The following is a 22,804-nucleotide window of genomic DNA, read 5'->3' on the forward strand; positions in this document are numbered from 1 at the left end:
CCTGTCATTTGTAAAGCTGCACCACTGTCATTTGTCAATTCTGCAGCTGCAAAGCTGTCACCTGTCATTTTGAGTTTACTTTAAATCCGAAAAACAACCTTTACAAAATCGTTCATATCTCTGGAACCGTTTGGGCTACGAACTTGGTTTAACTTTCCTCTGAAAGCTTAGAATCTAAGCTTTCCAACAAGCCTAGAACCGACTTCCTTATATCCGCAATCACGATTCACGCACTCGCGAATTTTACCGCGATTTGGTTAAAAATCCAGCCACGTGTAACCATCAGCAGTCATTTCTTTCCTTGCTAAAAATTCATTTGCCTCTTAATCACCATCTCTGAATCATTGCTAAAGTGAGCCTGAACTCATCCCAAGTATCTCTCACTCACCCTGAACCTCCTAAAGGGAATTTAAAGCATTTTCAGCATATTTCTCACTTCATTGCCACCACATTCAAAGCACTTGGGCCAGTGTTTCAAAACTCATACCGGTTTTCTCTAAGCTTGCTGGGGGGGAACTGAATTTCGTATTGTATTTGATTGCATTCCTGAGAACTGTGTGCTCCTCTTTCCATCTACTTCCATGTCTTACATTGCATAGGGGAGGGGGGTGAATTGCCAGAGAAAAAGTGATTATATTATCTTTTGCTAAAATCATCTCAAGTATTTCTGTACTGACTTTTATTCCTCATTGCTTTTCCCTTGAAATCATAAAAGTATTTTTGCTACTTGATCCATCCTATACTAACTCCTCATTGATTATATAGAAGTGTGCTAGTGTCAGATTACCCATTGTTGATTAACATTATATTTATAAGGGCGATATCGATTATTAATTTATTATAAAAGCGTGGTATCTATATTTTGTCTTATTTCTCAAATAAACCTTTTACACTTGCAAAACAGAACTACTTCTTGGCTCAGTGGGGTCAGGGGGATTCTAAGAGAGGGGTGTTATATAGGGGTAGTCATCCAGAACTCATGAACTGGACATAAAGATATATCAATAAAGGTTTCCATTCAGTATCCCAGACTAGGCATTGACTTAGCTGTAGTGTTGAATTGAATCCTCTTACAAAACACTCTATCCATTTTGACATTAAAAAAAACACGCTTAAGATATAACGGTTCCCCCCTGCTTGACCTTTTTACAGGCCCTACATAGTCTATTTGCAAATCTGACCATGGAAGGGTCAAGCCACTTTTCATCAGTGGAGCTCTATGCATTGGTGAAGCAGGTTTAAACTGGGCACATACTAGGCACCCCCTAGTATATAACTCCCCATCTTGGGACATATGTGGCCAGTAAGCATAATCTTTCATTATTTCTAAAGACTTTTGTGAACCTCTGTGTCCTGCAGTTATTGCATCATATGCATGTTGTAGCATTAACCCTCTGAATGAAAGGGGTATCACCCACTCTATTTGTCCTCTCATGAATTCCCTTATCTTGAGGCCATCTTGTAGTCTAATTTGTTTTTTATTCTTTAACAATACCCTCAACTCTTCTTTTACTATACAGACATTCTCAGTTAAAGGATTTTGTTCGGGGTCCAATAAATGATTATAATAGATTCCCAAATTTGGATCATCTTTTTGTGCCTTAATCAGATCTTGATCTGGTGTATCATAACTCCATTGCACTACTGGTTGTTCTACCTCTTTTGGAGCCTTAGAGCATGTAACTGCATCAATCTGTATTTCAACAATTAAATGTTCAATGGGTAGCAACTCCCCCATCACAGCCCCATTTGTGGCTAAGTGATCTGCTTTATCATTTCCCTCCTTATCTTCTCCTGGAGTTTTTAAATGTCCACACATTTTCCTCCAATATATTGTTAAATCATTCTCTGATACTAATTTGTCTATGGCCTGTATAATTTTTCCATGTTTTAGTGGCCTTTTATTATATGTAAGCATGCCTCTTGCTTTCCAGCCAGGCAAATATTCACCAAAGCTATTCCGTGTATAATCAGAGTAAGTCACCAGTACGATTTCACTGAATTTATTATCAACTGCAGTAGTAATTGCTTTATAAATGGCTACCAATTCCGCTACCTGACTACTCCTAGCTCCAATTCTCATTCCTATACTTGGAATGTCTTCACATTTCAACCAGACATTTCCTTTTCCTGATACCAACTGTCATTTTCAATGTGAAACGCACAACCGTCAACATATACAGTTGGTACATTTTTGCATATCTTTTCATCAAAAGCTTTGTGTGGTGATTGTTCAAACTCCTGCAAATTAAATTCCACCTTTACTTCATCTGATACAGACTCAGCTGCACTGTCATGTAAATCTGATAATCCTTGAGCAACTGGGCTCTTTTTATTTTGGCCATACCTCACTTCTACAGGAAAGCCTTGCAATGCTAATGTCCATGAAGTAATTCTGGACTGTGCTAGGTTGCCTGACCTTATCCTTTTACTACGTAAAAACTGCAATGGTTGATGATTTATCTCTATGATTACCGTTTCTCCTTGAAAGATGGGGCGAAAATGCTGCAATGCCCACACAGTGGTCAAAAGAGCCTTTTCACATTCACTGAATTTAATTTCAACTTGAGAAAATGCCTTACTTGCATAAGCAATGGTTTTGTGATTCAAATCATGTTTTTCAGATAACACTGCTGACATACAATGTTCAGTGAAACCTATTTCTATAAAGAATTCCCTGTTTTTGTGGGGTATGCTAAACATGGCGCCTTTATGAGACATTCCTTTAATTTAGTAACTGCCTCAGATTGCTCCTTCTCCCATTTCCAGGGCGTATTCAGCTTCAGTAGTTTAGTCAATGGTTGATTAATTTCAGCATAATTTTTAATACATTTCCTGTTATATCCTGTCATTCCTAATAATCTTTATAAACCTTTCACATTTCTAGGGTCTTTTAATTTCGGTATGGCCTCCACCTTTTTCTTTTGTGGGTTTAGTCCATATTCAGTTACTTCATGGCCTAGGAAATTCACCTTTTTCCTGCACCATTGAGCTTTCTGTAAAGATACTTTGGCATGCGCCTTTTGCAATTGGCCAGGAACATGTCTAATTTCATCAAAATGGCTTTTGCTTTTTAAGTTTTCATTTTTTATCAGGACATCATCTACATAAACTATAGTTCCTCTTTCCGTTCCATCAGGCATAGCCTTTCTCAAAAATATGCCAAATTCACTCCCACTATTGATGTACCCGAATGGTGTTCTAGTCCATGTGTATTGCGTTTTATCAAATGAAAATGAAAACAAATTCTGAATATCCTCTTCCAGTGGCACACACCTATATCCAGAAGTGAGATCTAAGGCAGTAAATACCTTTGAACCATGCACCTGAGCAAGGCCTTGATCAAGGAATGGCAGTGGCCATCTGGACACTTGCACTCTTTTATTTAACTCTCTCAAGTCTGCACACAGATGCCATTGACCATTTGGCTTTAACACACCCAAAATAGGAGTGTTGGATGTACTATGAATGGGCCTGATAATTCCCTGAGATTCCAAGTTTTTAATTATCTCTGTCAATGACTCTAAACATGCCAGTGGTAACCGATATTGGCGCACAACTACTGGATTTCTACCACACCCCTCTGGTAATGTGGCAACATGTAAATTAGTTAGGCCGCAATCATATGCATCTTTAGCACAACATCTTTAAATTCCAACAATATTTTCCTCAACTCATTTTTATCCTCATTGCTATCACATGCATCTGCTAACAAAATCTGCTCCTCTACCATTTTTGAAAATTCTGGGAAATCCTCCAGCTTTCTTCCAACTGTGTGGCTGTGTCTCTCTGTCTGTGCTATGGGTTAATAGATTTCACAGGCGCTAAATTTGAGATCTGCTAGCCGCATGGGCTGGTCTCTGTATGGTCCTCTCGCTGGATGTCGAAAAATGCTGATCCAGGGTGGTATCAGTGGGAAACAGACACGGCTTGCACAGCTGTGAGGGTTGCAGCATGGAAGCCTGTCTGCCAAAAAAGTACGAGCTGGAGCTCCTCAGGCTGCTGTGTCACAGTTGAGACTGCAGGGGCCTGACTGCAAAGCGTTGGTAACATACATACAGAGACCAGCCCATGCGGCTAGCAGATCTCAAATTTAGCGCCTGTGAAATCTATTAACCCATAGCACAGACGTCAATCTACACAGAACTCCGTCCTGATGAAGGCCGTGTTAAAGATGAGGCACACCTAGCCCACCTAGAAACGGCTGAAACACCTGGTGTAGACGCACTACTCCCCCCAAAACTACAGCACATTAATGCTGTTTACGCAAGAAAAATAATTTTGTGTACTTACCATTGTTCTATGTGTTTTCCACAAATGTTGACTTGAATATGTACACTGCAATATGTGAATTTCTTGGCAAATCCTAATAGGAGTCGGGTTTGTTACACACACACAATTTGGAGATTTTCCCACAAAATGTTTTTTGGCACTGTGTGTTGTAAATATATTTTTTTGTCTGATTGTTCTGTTTTAGCAAACCATTTTGTTGTCTTAATTTCTCTAAATGTTGGATTTATGTCTTTTTGCACACAACTTTAATATAAAAAAATGAGATTTATCTCTACAACATACTATTGAAGAGTGATTCCTTCCTTAGCAATGCAGAGTTTGATAATACATGTGGAGGTGTTGTTCTGAGCCTAGCATCCTGGACCTATTCATTTGTATCTTTTGTTCTCTGTAAAGCTGCCACTTTTAAATATCTTGGTATGTCAGCCTCCACTACAATGTGCTGATTTTCTATTTCATTTTCATTTAAGTCAAATACTATACAATTCTCTTGGTGACAGCACACTGTCTCATTTGAATCATAAGGGAACACAGATTGAATTTTAAATATCCCTTTGGGCTGAGAATCCAGATATTCTGGCAACACACCCTGTGCATCTACATATCTCTCAGTGATATTTCCAATTGACATGTTATTGAAATCTGCAGTATAATGTGATTGTTGTATGGCCATTTCTGATGAAGGATTTTCCTCAAAATGAATATCCTGACACACTTTATTGTTCACCATAATTTTGGCAGATCCTTCCCCAACATCTATCAATGGGGTGTATTCATAATCCAGGCCTTGTTGCTTCATTGACTCATTTAAGCACACAAATGCATCGGAATCTTTCATTTGCTGTGCATTCTTGCACTTTAGTGTTATAGTAGCCTGCTCGGTGAATGCAGGAATGGTAGCATCCTTCTTCACCTGTAATTCAATTGCATATGGGACCAGTTGTGCGCAATTATAAGCTTTTCTCTTGTCTTCAAATTCAGGTGCAGGCCTACCTAGCCGGGACCATATTTTTTGATTAAGAAAATCTAACACCATACACCTTCTGTGCATGATATAATTGCCCATGTAAAAATAATTGTGTGTTCCACTCACTATCCACACATTGTGGTAGATGGTTTTCTGTCCAATATTAATCTTTAGCATGCATCTTCCTGAAATTCGGTGTTCAAAGTCTGGATTGTCCAAACCAGAGACATATTGGTTTTTAATTCTAAATTTTGGAATCTCCTCCCTAGCCATTATTTTCTGCAGTAATTTCTCATTAATAAAGCTCCTTTCCTGTTCAAGCACTAAGGTAGCTTTTATCACTTTAGAATGGTCATTTATGCCAATGTGAACCCATGGCTGCTCATTTACATGTGTATTCCAGCAAAAGTGGTAATGTGTTTTTCTGTGTCTGTTTTAGGAATAGTATTCTGTTTGCATTTCTTTTCTTTTAAATAGAAGCACAATGTGTGCTCATCTATTTCAGTTTGCCATTTCTTCCTGGGATCCAAATAAATTTGCACAGATTGTTTTTCTTTTTCATTTTATCCTGACACATCAAAATGACAGTGATGCTAGGTACACAGCTATTCTGGAGGTATACCTCCACTGCATCATTCGTTTTGGCAACGGTGTGGCATTCATTTATACTGCTGTTTTGTGATTTTATTTTCTTAGGTCTTAATGGTTTTTTGGTTAAGGACCACAGTACTCCATTTACCCCATCTATGAGAGGAGACAATCTTGTCAGGCAATCTGCCCCCATCAAAAATGGAATTTCACAAATAGATATGATCAATAGTTCTTGTTTCTTTCTATGTTTTCCTATCTTTATGTCAATCCTCAGTGACACCCACAACAGGCACCTCCTCACCGTTAAAGTTATGTGCTGGGCCTTAACTCTGCCTCACAGTGATCTGGTTCTGTGGATATCTCCCTTCATTGATACTTTTTACCAACTCTTTGGACATAATTGTGGCCTGTGCGCCTGTGTCAATCATTGCAAATGTATTGCATTTCTCTTCCACTGTAATGGGAGCATAATATCTGTCTTCAACTTCTTCTAACACACACAAAAAGTGTGAATTCTTACTAATTTCAGGACTCACCTTTCTCAGACCTTTTTCACTTTTGGCTAAGCAAATTGGTAAATGAAAGGATATTTTTCCCTCTTTTTTGTCCATTTTCGTTTGAGAAACCTTACTCATGTCCCCATATTCAGAGGTCCTTTGCAGTGTGGCCACTGTTCGCCCTTCCATCCGGGGATCATCAGACTTCACACTACAATCCTCCAACTGAATATGCGTAGAAACATTACGTGGTGATTTGTCATTTTCTAATTCTGGGCATTTGTGGATTATGGCATGGTACCAATCTTTTGAACTTCCTCAAAAATCTGTGGCTCAAAGAACTCTTCAGGTGATTGATCTGTACCCTCCTTTTGAGTATTTATTCTTTCTGCCTGTATTTGGTTAGTGTTTTGATTGTCTAGGGAAAGCGTTCTAGCATCTACCGTTCTTACTCCCTGTTCAATTTCATTACCGATGCATGAGTTGTCTTTCTTAAATCTGTCCCTTTGTTCTTTTGGAATTTCAGGTTTTCCTTTTTGATTTGTACAAATCTCCAACGTTTGATGTAACTCCAGGTTAAACCTAACTTCTTTTTAGATGTATTTGCAATTTCTGTCACATGTTCATTTGTCGATATTTTCCTTTTTAAATCATTAAGCATCTCAGAGTCATTATGCAAAACTAAATCAGGGCAATCTGTCTTTTTAGCATTGCAGGTATCATTAATTTTAGTCACTTATTATCGGAAACCACCCGATCATTGCTATGGCCTTCTGCCCCCTCACTTGATGACTGTTTTTGAACCGTACATAGTTTTCCTATTTGTTCAGCCAGCATTTTCACTTGGGCCTCGAGACACTGGAATCTTTCCATTTCTCTAGAATCTTCTATCTGCAGACTAAGTCGATATTGGTTGTTTTCCCCCTGATTTAATCTATTCTGGTATCTCTCAGGAGAATAATTTCTATTGGGGTTGTTTCTGAACTCTTGATTTATATGTAGAGGGGAGCGAGGTACACACATCCTTTGGTTGTAGTCCCCTGGTGGTGGTGATTCATTGTATTGAAGTGGGGAATATTCTGCCTCATGTCCTGTCTCTCATTTTGTGAGTATTGTCCCCTATGCTGATTCCCATTTTCAGTAAATCGATCCACGTATCGGGGTCTATCCTGATTACCATATATCATGGTATTAGGATCAAGTCTACTTTGTGTCCCCAATGTCTGGTAGGGACCATTATTTCTTTGATCCTTTGGCCCTCATTACAAGTCAGGCGGTGGACCATGGTGCTATTAGCACCATGGTCCATGCCAGATTCCGCCATGGTGGATGGCGGAATTACCGCCCCATTCCAAGGTGAGTGGGGCGGTAATTCCCCATTTGCCCTTCCCCATTCCCATTTTTGCCCCATAGGGCATAATGGGGATGGGGAAGGCGCTAATTACTACCCCCCGTAAATTACGGTGCCGTAATTAGCACCAAGGTCGCTTAGCGCCTTGGACTATAACGCCTGCAAAAAGCAGGCGTTAAAGTGTGAATCAGGCATTAAGGGTTAACGGCGCCGACGGCGCCGTTGAACCCTTAACGCCTGACTTGTAATGAGGACCTTTGTCTCTGATTATTGTTCATACATGACAAATCAGGCCGATATCCTGCTCAGGGACTGTCTCTTAAGTACATAGGGCTAATGTAGCTCTCCCATTTACCAGAATCATGTGATTGAAACATTGATGCAGGGAGTGACAACCTCTGTTGATTACACCTTTGTTCAGGTGTCACATTATTTTTACCTGGACTTTGAGCAGACTCAAGGGAAATTTTGGCTGACCTGATCTGCATCACTGTTGCTGAGGATTCTTTAGATTTTGGTCTAGTGTCTTTCATTGTATCATTCTCTCTACCCTGGCAATATAGCACCTGATATAGTTTTGTACTTTGGTGCACAATCCATTCAAGGGACTTGTCAGGGTCAAATTCACGGACTAACTGTGATATGATGTCTTTCTGTAGCCCATAGAAATAGGCAGTTTTAATTTAATTGGAATTGGGGTCAAAAGATACATCAAAGCGAGAAAAAGCACTTTTTAAGTCTTGCAAAAATTGGTGAGGTGATGTATTAGGCCCAGCCGTAATTGTGTAAGCAACCTTTTTTGCCTCTTGTAATGATTGGAAAGGAGAGAAATGACGTCTAATTTCTTTTTCAAACTCTGCCCATGTCATGTTCTGCTGTTCATTTAACCCTCTAATGATACTGGCCATGGGAGCATCCATAGTTAAGTTAAAGTATTGCCTGTATTCTTCCTTAGGTATCTAGAGGGCTTTAAATATATTGTGCACTGCTTCTAAGTGGTCCTCTATACAGCACTCCCCTTCTTTTTGAAATGGTTTGATCAGAGCCTAGATTTATTTCATTATTTTTATGGGGCTACTCGTTGCTATTTCCATTCCAGACTCCTCAGACTCAGATCTTGCACCCCTACCGTGCACATCAACTCTTGCCCAATGCATATATCCTGGAGGAACCTCAGACTAGGATCTCGCACCAATGGCAAACAACACCTTGTCCATTCAAATGCACACAACACCACTCGCAGTACCAGGCCACACCTTAACCCTAACACCAAACGTCATCCCAGCAAACATCAGAAGACTACACCTAAAAACAAAAAAAACTCCCAAGTTAACAAAAATAACAATACCACACATTATAAATGTGCCCTGCTTAATGTCCGCCCTCTCACTGTTCACGCCACTGAAGTTAACAACCTCATTCTAAGCCAGGATCTGGAAATCTTAGCCGTTACTGAAACTTGGCTTCACCAGGCTTCTAGCCCAACTATAGCATTAACTTTACCTCCCGGATAAAATATCCTCAGACAGGATAGACTCACCAAAGTAGGAGGCGGGGTCGCCTTGATTTTGAAAGAGGCACTTGCCTTCAGGATCACACCCCACAACTGGGAGGGTAATGCTGACATGCTATCAGTTAAACTAACCCTATCACCCAAAAATACCATAAACATGCACGTTATCTATAGACCACCAGGCCCCTTGGCTGATTTCCAAGGACACATTATTAAGAAATCCACAAAAACCCTACTTTAGGAGACCTCAACCTAGGATCTAGTGACCCTCTTGTTAAATCTGCCACATCTGTGGCCAAATTTGATATATCTAGGCTTCTCCCAGAAAATCACCACCCCACCCACATCAAAGGCCGCACCCTTGACAGGGTTTTTGACCACAACTGTGGCTCTAATATTACTTCCAACACTGCCCTTCCCTGGACAGACCACACCTGTATAGAATTCACCGTACCCACAGCCCCAAACATCAAAATCATCACTTCTGCCCCTGCCACTTTAGTTAGAAGTACTAAAAAGCTCACTGCAGACAACCTTCGCTCCATCTCGACATCCCTTGCCTTGCTCCTCCCTTCTCGCAAGACCCTAATGTCTTAGCTGATATATTCAAGAACACTATCATCCAAGCAGTCAACTTGGTCGCCCCTCCTGAAGAGAAGAAGGAAAAAAAATCTCTACACTCTAACTCTTGGTTCACAGAAGAGCTTAAACACCTACGTAACGTCAAACGCCAGGCCTTAAAAAACTGGCACACTAACCCCTGTGTCTCAGCCAAAGAAAGCTTCAAAAATAGTGCTAAGAAGTACAAAGAAGCCATCTTTATAGCAAATCAAAAGTCTACAATAGCCGAATAGCCCAAGCGAATAACCCAAGCCAACTCCCAATCTAAAGAACTATTTAAGGAGCTCATTGACCCTTCGATCTCTACGGACAAAATTATTAAGGATGAAGCATGGTGCAACAGTATACAAACTGCTATGCTAAAAAAAATTGTAACACTACAGAACAAAATTCTATCACATTACCAAACCCTTCTCAATCAGAATAAAGTCCAGCCAGTTCGGTCCCCACACAGCAGCAAAGATACCAATTTTCCTAAATTCGAATTTAAAGACATTACGGAAACAGAAGTCATTGACATGCTTAAACATCTCAAACCATTGCAAAGTAAGGGCGATGTATGCCCCTCCAATATTGTTAATGATTGTGCCGAGCCACTGGCCCCCTCTCCTTTCACTTTCATTAATGCCTCATTTAAATCAGGCATAGTAGCTAACAGCCTTAAGGAGGCATGGGTGCACCCCCTCCTAAAAAAAAACCTACACTATACCCTTCCCAACCTAACAATTACCGGCCTATAACAACCATCCCATTCCTACTCAAACTACTAGACAAAGCCGCTTTCCCCCATATTCAACTCTATCTAGAAACCAACTCCATCCTAGGCAAAATGCAGTCAGGTTTCCGCAAGACGCACGGCACGGAAACCGCACTGTTAGATCTAAAAAATCAAATAACTCAAATCCTAGACACCGGAAAGCCTGCCCTCCTCCTCCTTTTCCCAGGTTTCTTCACAGGAAAACAAAACTTCAAAGAACCAACTTCTTAGTAGCTCAAAGGTATAACTTCCTCCTCTTAGTATCACAATTCACTCCAGGAGAAATGACCACCTTCCCAGGCGAACCTAATTTAGGTGTGGGTCCCCAACTCGCAGAACACCTGGTATACTCCCCTGCCAGGTTCTTTTCCGCATTCAATGTAATTGAAAGTTCTAAGGGCATGGGTCTTCCTTAGAATTCAAACACACTTGGTTTTGGCTGGTATAGTCTCCTGCCAGGATTTTTTCGTTATGTAGCTCACTCTACAAACTTGACTTTGGCTGGCAAACACTCCTGCCAGGACTTTCTCTATGCAGTTTCCTTTACAGATTTGAATTTGCCTGGCATGCTCTCCTGCTAGGACTTCCTCTCTTTCATTCTTTCTTTAAACCTTGAAAGGACATTTGTCCAGTATTTCTTTATGTACTTTGATTTTGTAATGTTCAGTTCACAATTTACTTGACTTTCTTCCACCTGGTCGGTGAGGAGGCATACATCCTTAAACAACTGGTTGTCCTATCTGCTTTCCCTGGGCTTACCAGGTGATCTTAGTATCTCTTTGTCTGCACCTTCTTCAGACTGCAGGCTCGATGAGCATCCTGCCCATCACTTCACCCGTGGATCATCATTTTCTCGGGCTGGCAAGCAACGAGTTTCCATGTTTGCACTGGTTGGAGAGGTATTCTGTCAGCTTTTTCGGTTTTCACTTCACCCATTGTCATTTCACAGCTCTGTCTGCTGCTGGCAACAAAGTGGAATGCCTCCTCGGTCCTGGTCACTGTTCACACTGTGTACATCAGTCAATGTTTAGCTCCTAGAGGATACCTCTGCATTTGCGCCAACTGCATTTCTTTGCAGCCTCCCTCTCAGCTTTTTCTCTTTCTCTCCCAGAGGCTTCACCTTCGACTTCTGTGATGTTTCCTTTTCTTCCTTCATTTAGGCTTCTCACACTCTTCCTCCCTAACTCATTTCCTTCCAAACGCTGGAAATGTATTGACCTTCCCCCAAACCTAGCAACTTTCTGCATAGGGGCATCAGTCGCCTTCCGATTCAAAGCTCCCCCTTCAATCATTACACCAATATTCATACATAATACTTCAATGACATCTGGACACCATTAAAAGAACTTTACACTGAAGTTCTTTAGGTGGTTATTGAAAATGTATGTTAGGCAAACTTCATACAAACAATCGGTCTTTGTGATTACAGTTCTGCACTATTATGTGGTTGTCTCGATCTGGCTGGGAACTTTGCTTCAATAAAGTTGACTGCTTCATTCGGCAACTTGAAGATGTGTTTTCTAATTCTGGGATTCAAACTGCAATTTGAATGGAAGCATGTGTGATTGATGTTTCCTTTGCCCGTTTTTGGCTCCTTAAAAGATTTATGATATTGTAGATTTATGAACAATTATGGGTACAGGTATTTCAGGTTGGATTCATGTTTGATTACTCCTTTGTCTCTCGCTGCAGGAAGTAGATTATCTCCATCACTATAATTAAGTAATCATGCTATTGTCAGCCTTGGTGCTGCCACCAGTTTTATCTGCATCGCTGCAGACCTGTGGGCTTGCTCCACTGTCAATTATATGGGGAGACCTTTGGATTTTCAAGTATTTTAAGCAGCATGTTTTCAACAATGTTTCATGGTTCCCACAACAGCTTTGTAAAGGAGCCTAACAATGCCTTTTGCCTATTGAGACTACTTTAGTGGGGGTAGCACTTTTGCTTCTCATCTTGTTCACATCGTCCTCTGTAATAGAAATATTTCCAGTTTTGTTTATAGCATGGTAATATTCCAGTTATATTATCTAGTTTGGCACTAATCAATGAAAAACCCTCATGCATATTAGTGAAGATCATCTCGAGGTTGGTTGTTTCAGACGTTGTTGTTCTTTCTTCCTCGTACACCATATTCATGTTCCTAGCTGGATTGTTCTGCACAATATTGATGAATGCCTCAATATTCAATTTTTTGTTGGCACACTTTTTCAATGTTAAATTCTCTTGTTGATCTCTCCTCTTTTTGTTTGACACACGTGAATTTGTATATTGCCCAGCAACTCTGTTGGGATCTTAAATAGCTGGTGCCTATTCAAGAAAGGTGTGAGCCCAGGTCGCTATTTATGATATGCAATGGTATATAACCCTGTTGTAAGTTTCACCACTGAAGATGACCACTACGTGGGTTCTCCAGTGAGCACAATGACCTCAGGGACCCCTTGGTATCTTGCTTGGCAGCTGTGGTTGATGATCAATGAGGGTCTTAAGGCATGGTGCTCATGCCTCACTAATGCTATCTCAGTTTCTCCCCATGCGTACTAAGTTGTCTAGTCACGGCCCCACACCCTGTTCCGCATATGCTGCCCCACAAGTCATTAGAACTCTGTGGATCAGTCACCAGTCTATAGTGGTGGCAAACACTGGCCTTCTCCTTGCTAGTTGGAGGGCCCCAGGACTGGTGCAATACGTGGAGCAATGTCTGCCTGAACAGGGCTATACACAAACCCCCATTTCAGTATCCACGCTGTGGCTACATTATCCTGTTTCTCTGTAAGGCTCATCTGAGTGCCACCACCAGAGTAAGACAGTGTCAAACGCGGTCACTCCACAGCAGACAGCGTTGCATTGTTTGTCCCAGACTCAAAAGACAAAGCAGCGATCGGGCACACCAAGTCTATATATAGTGTATCACTCTCTGGTCATCCAGAACTGAAATCAAAGCTTTGCCTAAACTGTAGATCATGTGCTGGGTTATCAGCATAAGTGCATCTCACAGCAGAGTGAGCCAGCGGTTGTGGATCCTCACATAAATACAGTCATCTTGTTTGCTGCTCAAAAGCGAATCTGGAGCAAGATTTTAACTTTGTCGATGTAGGGGAGCATGGAGTGAAGCTTGAATTTGCTTTTCGTGATAGTTGAGGGAGCAGGAGAAAAGGAGATGTTGAAGTGAATAAAAGATTATTCAGAGACAGAATGGTTAATTGTGCAGGAAGAAGAGACCAGGGTGGAAGATATGAATATGAGAGGGATATCATTTGGGAGAATGTTGAGTAAGAAGTAAAAATTATGGAAGAGGTTGGGGTGCCTGGTAGGTGGTAGATCAGCAGAGTAGTAAGAGGTGTGGGAAAACAGAGTTGAACCTAGGTATGCTAAAAAGAAAGGGGCAGTGAAAGCATTGCAGGGAAGGGGTGCCACTGTTTTTTCCTGGCTAATCATGAGACCAACACACCCTTATTTTTTGTGCGACAAGGGGGTGAGAGAAATAGGAAAAGCCAGTGTGAAATGCACTAAAAATAACAGTCTTCAGAGTGGAAATACAAGTTTCAGTCATAGAAATCACTGAGGTTTTGGAGTAATGGGAAATTAAATTATTAGTGAGAAAGGATTTTTTTGCAGTGAGTTTTGGCATTTCAGAGACCAAGTGTAAAGTCATTGAGGGAAAGATGAGATATTGGCTGGAGCAGAATGAGGAATGAGGCAATTCAGTGGGTTGAGGAAAGGAATGGCTTGGAAATAATGTTTAGGTAGAGTGAAGAATGGGAATGTGCAGACAGAGGAAGGGCAGGTGGGGGAGCTGAGGGAAGAGAAGGGGCAGTAGAGGCAATTGGGAAGAGAGAGAGAGGTAAACAACAGTAATGAGGATTAGACTTAGTGGAAGCATTAGAGGCATGGGGCAGTTGAAGTTGCAGTGGAGCACAGGGTCCTGTAGGATATCTTGTCTTATTGGGGTACATTTGGGGTTTGGTGGTATTTTCTTACCGTCAAAATATAAGTGGTAGTTTGGTGGTAAATTAGCCTTGCATTAAGATTGGTTTTGGCCTCATATTATTTTAGTGACCATACCGTATTGTATTATATTGGGGAATCTAGTGATATATTGTTTGCGGTATTTAGTGGTGAGCATAGTTTTCTACCCTATATTATAACCCCATCATAAAACAAAACCTTCCTTTCTATTAGAGTACCTCTATAGATAGCCCTGGACCTATGCACATGATAGAAACCCAACAATGTTATATAGAGCGCCACCTATAGGTTATGGCCGGTATCACTGGTTTATTTACATCCAACAATCCATGTGCCCTTGGTATCACTGGTTTATCTACATCCAGCGATCTATATATTATATCAGATTCCTTCCAAACAACATGCAAGGAAGGCACGCACACACACCAACCTGCTTTATCACTGAATATTATCATCTTATTCTGGGTTGTTATTTTTACATGCAGGGGCAAATTGACAAATGCACTACAGAAGAGAAATGGACCTCCCCTGTATTTTATACTTTATAGGTATATGAATAAGTTTGGAGGTGCAAAGATGACACTAAACCATTTGTTTTAATATTTTCTCATTATATTATATACAAATACAATTCACAATTATTAGTTCTTACCATTAAAAACATTGCATCATCATCTGGAAAACAAAAGAACCACGCAAGCCTTTTAAAAAATGAGGTAATTCTTCCACATTCTGAACATGACGAGATTAAATGCAGGGTATTTCCTATCCTGTCTACACTGTACTACAATTCAGTCATCCATGTGACCGTACACAGTGACCTCACTTATACTTATATCCTTACCAAAAGTGTTTCTTTGAAGTGCCCCCACATGACATTGTTTCACTCGCCTCGCAAAGACAGGCCCAGTCAGCACAAATCTTTTGCGTCTGGGAAGCACGGTGAGAAACTCTCAAGCCAGTGCTCTGTGACACCTTGAACTTCTGTCTTCACAGCCCAGTCAACACAAACTAACTCTCTCTGTCAGTTTTGCCATTAGCAGAACTCGGAACCTTCCTACTTTGTCTATGTGGTATGTCTGCAGACACTTTCCTCCAATCAGGATAAAAGCATGTTTTCATCATCACCCTTCACTTTTATACAATGGAATCCTTGCTCACTGAGCAACTATTTCAATTTGATACTTTCTGCTTTCTGCAACCCAACACAGAAAGAGAGAGAAGAAAAACAAATGCCAGTGTACATTTAAAAACGAATTCTAACAGTGCTACCAAAATATGTATTTTCACCTCATTTTGTACATGAGACTACATTATAATGTTAGGGAGTTAGAATTAGTGTTTAGTAAATGTTAACTAAGTTAATCAGGCATATGGTTAATGTAGTCTCATATATAAGGCATCACAGAACAATTGGTGCACTTTATTCTCTGCAGTTTTACATTGGGCTTTTGCTGTGTCATGAATTCTGTACCTTGCATGCCACCAACAACATATTCACATGTTATACTGGCAACATAAAAAAATATATGTGCCATATTACTGCTGGCAACAAAAGAAGTACCACACATTTAGTAAAATGCTATATATTCTTATAAAGCACTATATATATTATTACATATTCCCTCCTTTTCCGACAATTATGGCTACTAAAATCCACAATTGGAGGAAACCCAAATTGTACTTCTTTTTCTTTTTCCATTATATGAATCACGGTTGAAATAATAGTAACTTAATACAATTAACATTGACATATTTCATAAGAAACGACTGTTTGATCATAATAACAGAAAAAACATATCCCAAATGGGTCAATGAGTCCTCATACACATGTGCATATGTATGTATAACTTTTTTTTTAACGTAGTGTCCATGTGTATCCAAATGTCTTCGTTCAATTGTGAAAATAATATTTTAAATTACAATAACCAAATAATAAACTAAAATAAATAAATAAAACAAATAACTAACATAACTAATTAAAATTATTAAATAAAACAATAAAGTTGTGGGACTCCATCGCCCATACTTCTAGTCATTTAAGATAATCTTCTTCATCCACATGGCCTTAAGTTTAAATTGCCATTGTTCCATTAATGATGTCCGCTATCTTTATGATCGCACCTCAAAGATGTCCTGATCATCAATTCTTCATCCTTTGGTTCATTCAATGAAACTCTTTCACCCTGGCGGTCTTGGATTCTTTTCCAATTAAGTCATTTCTTAGGGCGTCCCAGTTATTTTGTCTTCACCTCCATTTTTCGGTCCGGAGGCATTACTTGAGCTTCATCCCGTGGACTCCAGGACGCCATCATCATTCGTGTCCTCCGGTCCTCCGACCTCCAACCCAAAATTATATTAATCGTTCTAAATCAAATAGAAAAGAGTCAGATTAAGTACATAGCACAATACCACTTTCACCTTTTCTATCATAAAAAAAAAATCCAAAACATTCTGCTTTCTTCTGCTGAAACTAAGCACATGTTAGAGAAAAAAACAAATATATACACAAAACACTATTATACATTAAAATATATTTCAACATGTTGCCATAATAATTCAATCTGTTTCAGCACCTTTTAACAATGTTTACCATCTATGGTAAACATGTACCTTTATCTCTCTAATAATGATCATAATTATTTACTTTTTATGATATGGGATACTTTGAACACAGCCACCATGCCTTCCCTTCCATGTCTTCAGGGTACTTAAGCTGTTTCTACTTGCTCAAGTCTCCTGACTTCATGTTTCGGATGACAGGGCTTAATTTGATAAGCATGACCACATTGTTATGTTACCGTTTCACCCTGTCTTCAATATTTTGTAGACCACTGGAGACACCTTATCTACAATTTGAAAAGGCCCCTGCCAGGCCGCCAGAAATTTACAATTTTTATGTTTACCTTTTCCAAAATGAAATTTATATACCTGATCCCCTACATTATACTCTTTCACGGATGTCTATCTATCATAATATGATTTTGCACTGTCCGCACCTCTTTCCAAATTTAGCTGTACAAACACAAATTCATGTTATAAATGCTTCCTCAGTTCTTCTACATATTCGTGAACTGTAGATGCACTTACAAGTGTTTGTTAATGTGTCCTGTAGAATAAATGTTGTGGCAGTACCATTTTCCTTCTTGTTAACACCTCATGAGGGCTGATACCTCTGGCTTTGGCAGGAGTCGATCTGATTGTCATCAAAACCAGGGGCAATTGTAAATCCCAGCTGGAACCTGCCTCTGCTACAAATGTCTTTAATATCTCCACAACAGACCTGTTGCAACGTCCAATATTCCCAGAAGAGGCGGGTCTCTATGCAATATGCAGTTTTCTTTTCACTCCCAGTATCTGCCACACATTACTCATTAAAGTGCTTGTAAAATGACTTCCTCTGTCTGATTCTATTCTTTGTGGTAACCCAAATCTTGAAAATATATGATTCACCAGTAATGTAGCGGTTTGCGCACTACAATCTGGTGTAGGAATACTGTTGGGTGTCCTGACCTACGTTTGAGCTATCATGCTGCAACATTTGGTGCTGTGGGCTTAGAAAATCCAAGATGGCCAAAAAGCCCACATGTGCGCCAGAATCCAGGAGAACCACGCAGTTTGTGCGTACATCAAAATGGCTGCCTAACTTGCCACCCACCAGTGCGAGCATGATGGGCCAGGGTGTCATGAGTGGAATGGGTGCCAAAGGTAAAACAGCAGCGCCTGTTAGCACAAAAACGCTTTAAAATTACCTTTGGTTTCTCTGAATGCCAGCTCAAAATGCCTATTTTCAAACATTGCAACACATCCAAAAATCTCACTGAACACCAGCGGACATCTGGCAGAATGAAGTATGTGTGCATACAAAATCTGGGAAGATGAAGAGCCCAAAACAATGTTCATAACAAAACTGGCTGAGCTATGCATGTCAGCAACCTAACTGAAACTGGATTAAAACCACCAAAATCGAAATGTTTAAATTAACTGAGTGACCTACTTTTGAGTGTCACATAGTTTGTAACTGTTAAAATGTCATAGTTTTGAACTTAGAATCCGCATTCTAGCTGCATATGTAAAAATTGTATTGACTTAAACTGGGAACCCAAAATGACATGTAGCTAAAAACTGGCTTAAAGAGATTCCAATCCTGCCTGACATCTACCCCCACAGGAATTGAAATTTGATCAGCAGGTTCCCAGGCCTGGCTGCATTCTGTTGCCTCTGCCAAAAGGAGTTGTCACCTCTCTAATTAGATTAGGGGTGGAGCAGCTGGGGACTACAGGGAGGTGAACAAAGGCCTGTCCTGGACTCAGGCAAATGTTATATTGGGGGCGTCGTAAAAGTGGCTTCCTCTTGGGAGAAGTGGGAGGAGAAGTGCCTCTGGGAGCCACCCGAGCTGGAGGTGGGGACAGGCAGAAGCTTCCCCATGTGCTTTGGAACCTAAACCACACCCATCTGGGCCACAGCATAATTTTAAAAAGATAGATAACTCAAAGTGCGGACTTGTCAGAATTATATAAGTAATATCATTATTTTTGTGATTTTCCTGTGAACATTTTGAGATGCGTTAGGACTCTGTGGTGTATTCTGGGGGGTTGCTAGCGGAAATTAGGGTCTCACTCCAAATGTCTGCATGTTAAAAATCTGACACTTCATCAATTAATGTCCATACTCCTTGCGCACATGTGTGTAAATTTGGGTAAATGTCTGATATTGCAAAACCAGTTAAAAAGCGCAAAAAGGTCCCATTTCTTTACCCAAGCTCCTAGAAATGCCAGGGTCGGAACAGTGCCTCCCATCAGTAATGCATGATGTGTGTATGCAATGACAAACAATTGTATATCTGGGAAGGATGTATTTGAATCAAATATAGATTTGTGGGCAAACTGACCAGGGGCGGATCCTCTGACCCATAAAACCTACAGCATCACTCTGACTCACATTTCCGTCCCCCAATCATGGGAGAGGGGAAATTGGGCCAATGACAAGTAGAGAGGGGCAGGCTTAGCTAGGACCAGGCACACACCCATTTTCAAAACACATAAAAAGAGACTGCTGCGACAGGTAGAGAGATTCAAATCCAGTTGCTGCGGAGCGTTTTGCCGGACCGCACAACATCCATATTACCAGTTCCAGACTGACTCCAGCTACATACTCCAGAACCTAGAACTTATACTTTAGAACCTAAATCAGAGGCCTAAAACCACAAGCAGAGTTCACTGCAGCAGGCCTCAAATCACTGCAAGCTACTCACAGCCAGGTGAGCTGCTTGAATCCCTTGCCAAGAACTTTTGCCAGGACCAGTGCAGAGATCCAGGAGCCGTGCAGAGACCGCTGTATCCCGACAGACCAGACCAGTGCCAGACCCGACCAGACCAGACCGTGCAGAACCGCAGACCCAGAGACAGATCGCTGTGAAGTGCCGCTAGCCTGATTGATCAGATCCGTGACGAGACCCAGTCCTTCCAAATATATTGTGAGTACAGCTAGGACGGGGCAAAACCAAATCTCTTAGTTTAAAGTAATATAATTCAATCTATTTAACCTAAGTAGAACTGCCTCCTAACTGTCACCTGTCATTTGTAAAGCTGCACCACTGTCATTTGTCAATTCTGCAGCTGCAAAGCTGTCACCTGTCATTTTGAGTTTACTTTAAATCCGAAAAACAACCTTTACAAAATCGTTCATATCTCTGGAACCGTTTGGGCTACGAACTTGGTTTAACTTTCCTCTGAAAGCTTAGAATCTAAGCTTTCCAACAAGCCTAGAACCGACTTCCTTATATCCGCAATCACGATTCACGCACTCGCGAATTTTACCGCGATTTGGTTAAAAATCCAGCCACGTGTAACCATCAGCAGTCATTTCTTTCCTTGCTAAAAATTCATTTGCCTCTTAATCACCATCTCTGAATCATTGCTAAAGTGAGCCTGAACTCATCCCAAGTATCTCTCACTCACCCTGAACCTCCTAAAGGGAATTTAAAGCATTTTCAGCATATTTCTCACTTCATTGCCACCACATTCAAAGCACTTGGGCCAGTGTTTCAAAACTCATACCGGGGGGAACTGAATTTCGTATTGTATTTGATTGCATTCCTGAGAACTGTGTGCTCCTCTTTCCATCTACTTCCATGTCTTACATTGCATAGGGGAGGGGGGTGAATTGCCAGAGAAAAAGTGATTATATTATCTTTTGCTAAAATCATCTCAAGTATTTCTGTACTGACTTTTATTCCTCATTGCTTTTCCCTTGAAATCATAAAAGTATTTTTGCTACTTGATCCATCCTATACTAACTCCTCATTGATTATATAGAAGTGTGCTAGTGTCAGATTACCCATTGTTGATTAACATTATATTTATAAGGGCGATATCGATTATTAATTTATTATAAAAGCGTGGTATCTATATTTTGTCTTATTTCTCAAATAAACCTTTTACACTTGCAAAACAGAACTACTTCTTGGCTCAGTGGGGTCAGGGGGATTCTAAGAGAGGGGTGTTATATAGGGGTAGTCATCCAGAACTCATGAACTGGACATAAAGATATATCAATAAAGGTTTCCATTCAGTATCCCAGACTAGGCATTGACTTAGCTGTAGTGTTGAATTGAATCCTCTTACAAAACACTCTATCCATTTTGACATTAAAAAAAACACGCTTAAGATATAACGGTTCCCCCCTGCTTGACCTTTTTACAGGCCCTACATAGTCTATTTGCAAATCTGACCATGGAAGGGTCAAGCCACTTTTCATCAGTGGAGCTCTATGCATTGGTGAAGCAGGTTTAAACTGGGCACATACTAGGCACCCCCTAGTATATAACTCCCCATCTTGGGACATATGTGGCCAGTAAGCATAATCTTTCATTATTTCTAAAGACTTTTGTGAACCTCTGTGTCCTGCAGTTATTGCATCATATGCATGTTGTAGCATTAACCCTCTGAATGAAAGGGGTATCACCCACTCTATTTGTCCTCTCATGAATTCCCTTATCTTGAGGCCATCTTGTAGTCTAATTTGTTTTTTATTCTTTAACAATACCCTCAACTCTTCTTTTACTATACAGACATTCTCAGTTAAAGGATTTTGTTCGGGGTCCAATAAATGATTATAATAGATTCCCAAATTTGGATCATCTTTTTGTGCCTTAATCAGATCTTGATCTGGTGTATCATAACTCCATTGCACTACTGGTTGTTCTACCTCTTTTGGAGCCTTAGAGCATGTAACTGCATCAATCTGTATTTCAACAATTAAATGTTCAATGGGTAGCAACTCCCCCATCACAGCCCCATTTGTGGCTAAGTGATCTGCTTTATCATTTCCCTCCTTATCTTCTCCTGGAGTTTTTAAATGTCCACACATTTTCCTCCAATATATTGTTAAATCATTCTCTGATACTAATTTGTCTATGGCCTGTATAATTTTTCCATGTTTTAGTGGCCTTTTATTATATGTAAGCATGCCTCTTGCTTTCCAGCCAGGCAAATATTCACCAAAGCTATTCCGTGTATAATCAGAGTAAGTCACCAGTACGATTTCACTGAATTTATTATCAACTGCAGTAGTAATTGCTTTATAAATGGCTACCAATTCCGCTACCTGACTACTCCTAGCTCCAATTCTCATTCCTATACTTGGAATGTCTTCACATTTCAACCAGACATTTCCTTTTCCTGATACCAACTGTCATTTTCAATGTGAAACGCACAACCGTCAACATATACAGTTGGTACATTTTTGCATATCTTTTCATCAAAAGCTTTGTGTGGTGATTGTTCAAACTCCTGCAAATTAAATTCCACCTTTACTTCATCTGATACAGACTCAGCTGCACTGTCATGTAAATCTGATAATCCTTGAGCAACTGGGCTCTTTTTATTTTGGCCATACCTCACTTCTACAGGAAAGCCTTGCAATGCTAATGTCCATGAAGTAATTCTGGACTGTGCTAGGTTGCCTGACCTTATCCTTTTACTACGTAAAAACTGCAATGGTTGATGATTTATCTCTATGATTACCGTTTCTCCTTGAAAGATGGGGCGAAAATGCTGCAATGCCCACACAGTGGTCAAAAGAGCCTTTTCACATTCACTGAATTTAATTTCAACTTGAGAAAATGCCTTACTTGCATAAGCAATGGTTTTGTGATTCAAATCATGTTTTTCAGATAACACTGCTGACATACAATGTTCAGTGAAACCTATTTCTATAAAGAATTCCCTGTTTTTGTGGGGTA

This window comes from Ambystoma mexicanum, chromosome 10, assembly GCF_040938575.1.
Source record: "Ambystoma mexicanum isolate Mex_15411 chromosome 10, UKY_AmexF1_1, whole genome shotgun sequence".
Taxonomy (NCBI): Eukaryota; Metazoa; Chordata; class Amphibia; order Caudata; family Ambystomatidae; genus Ambystoma; species Ambystoma mexicanum.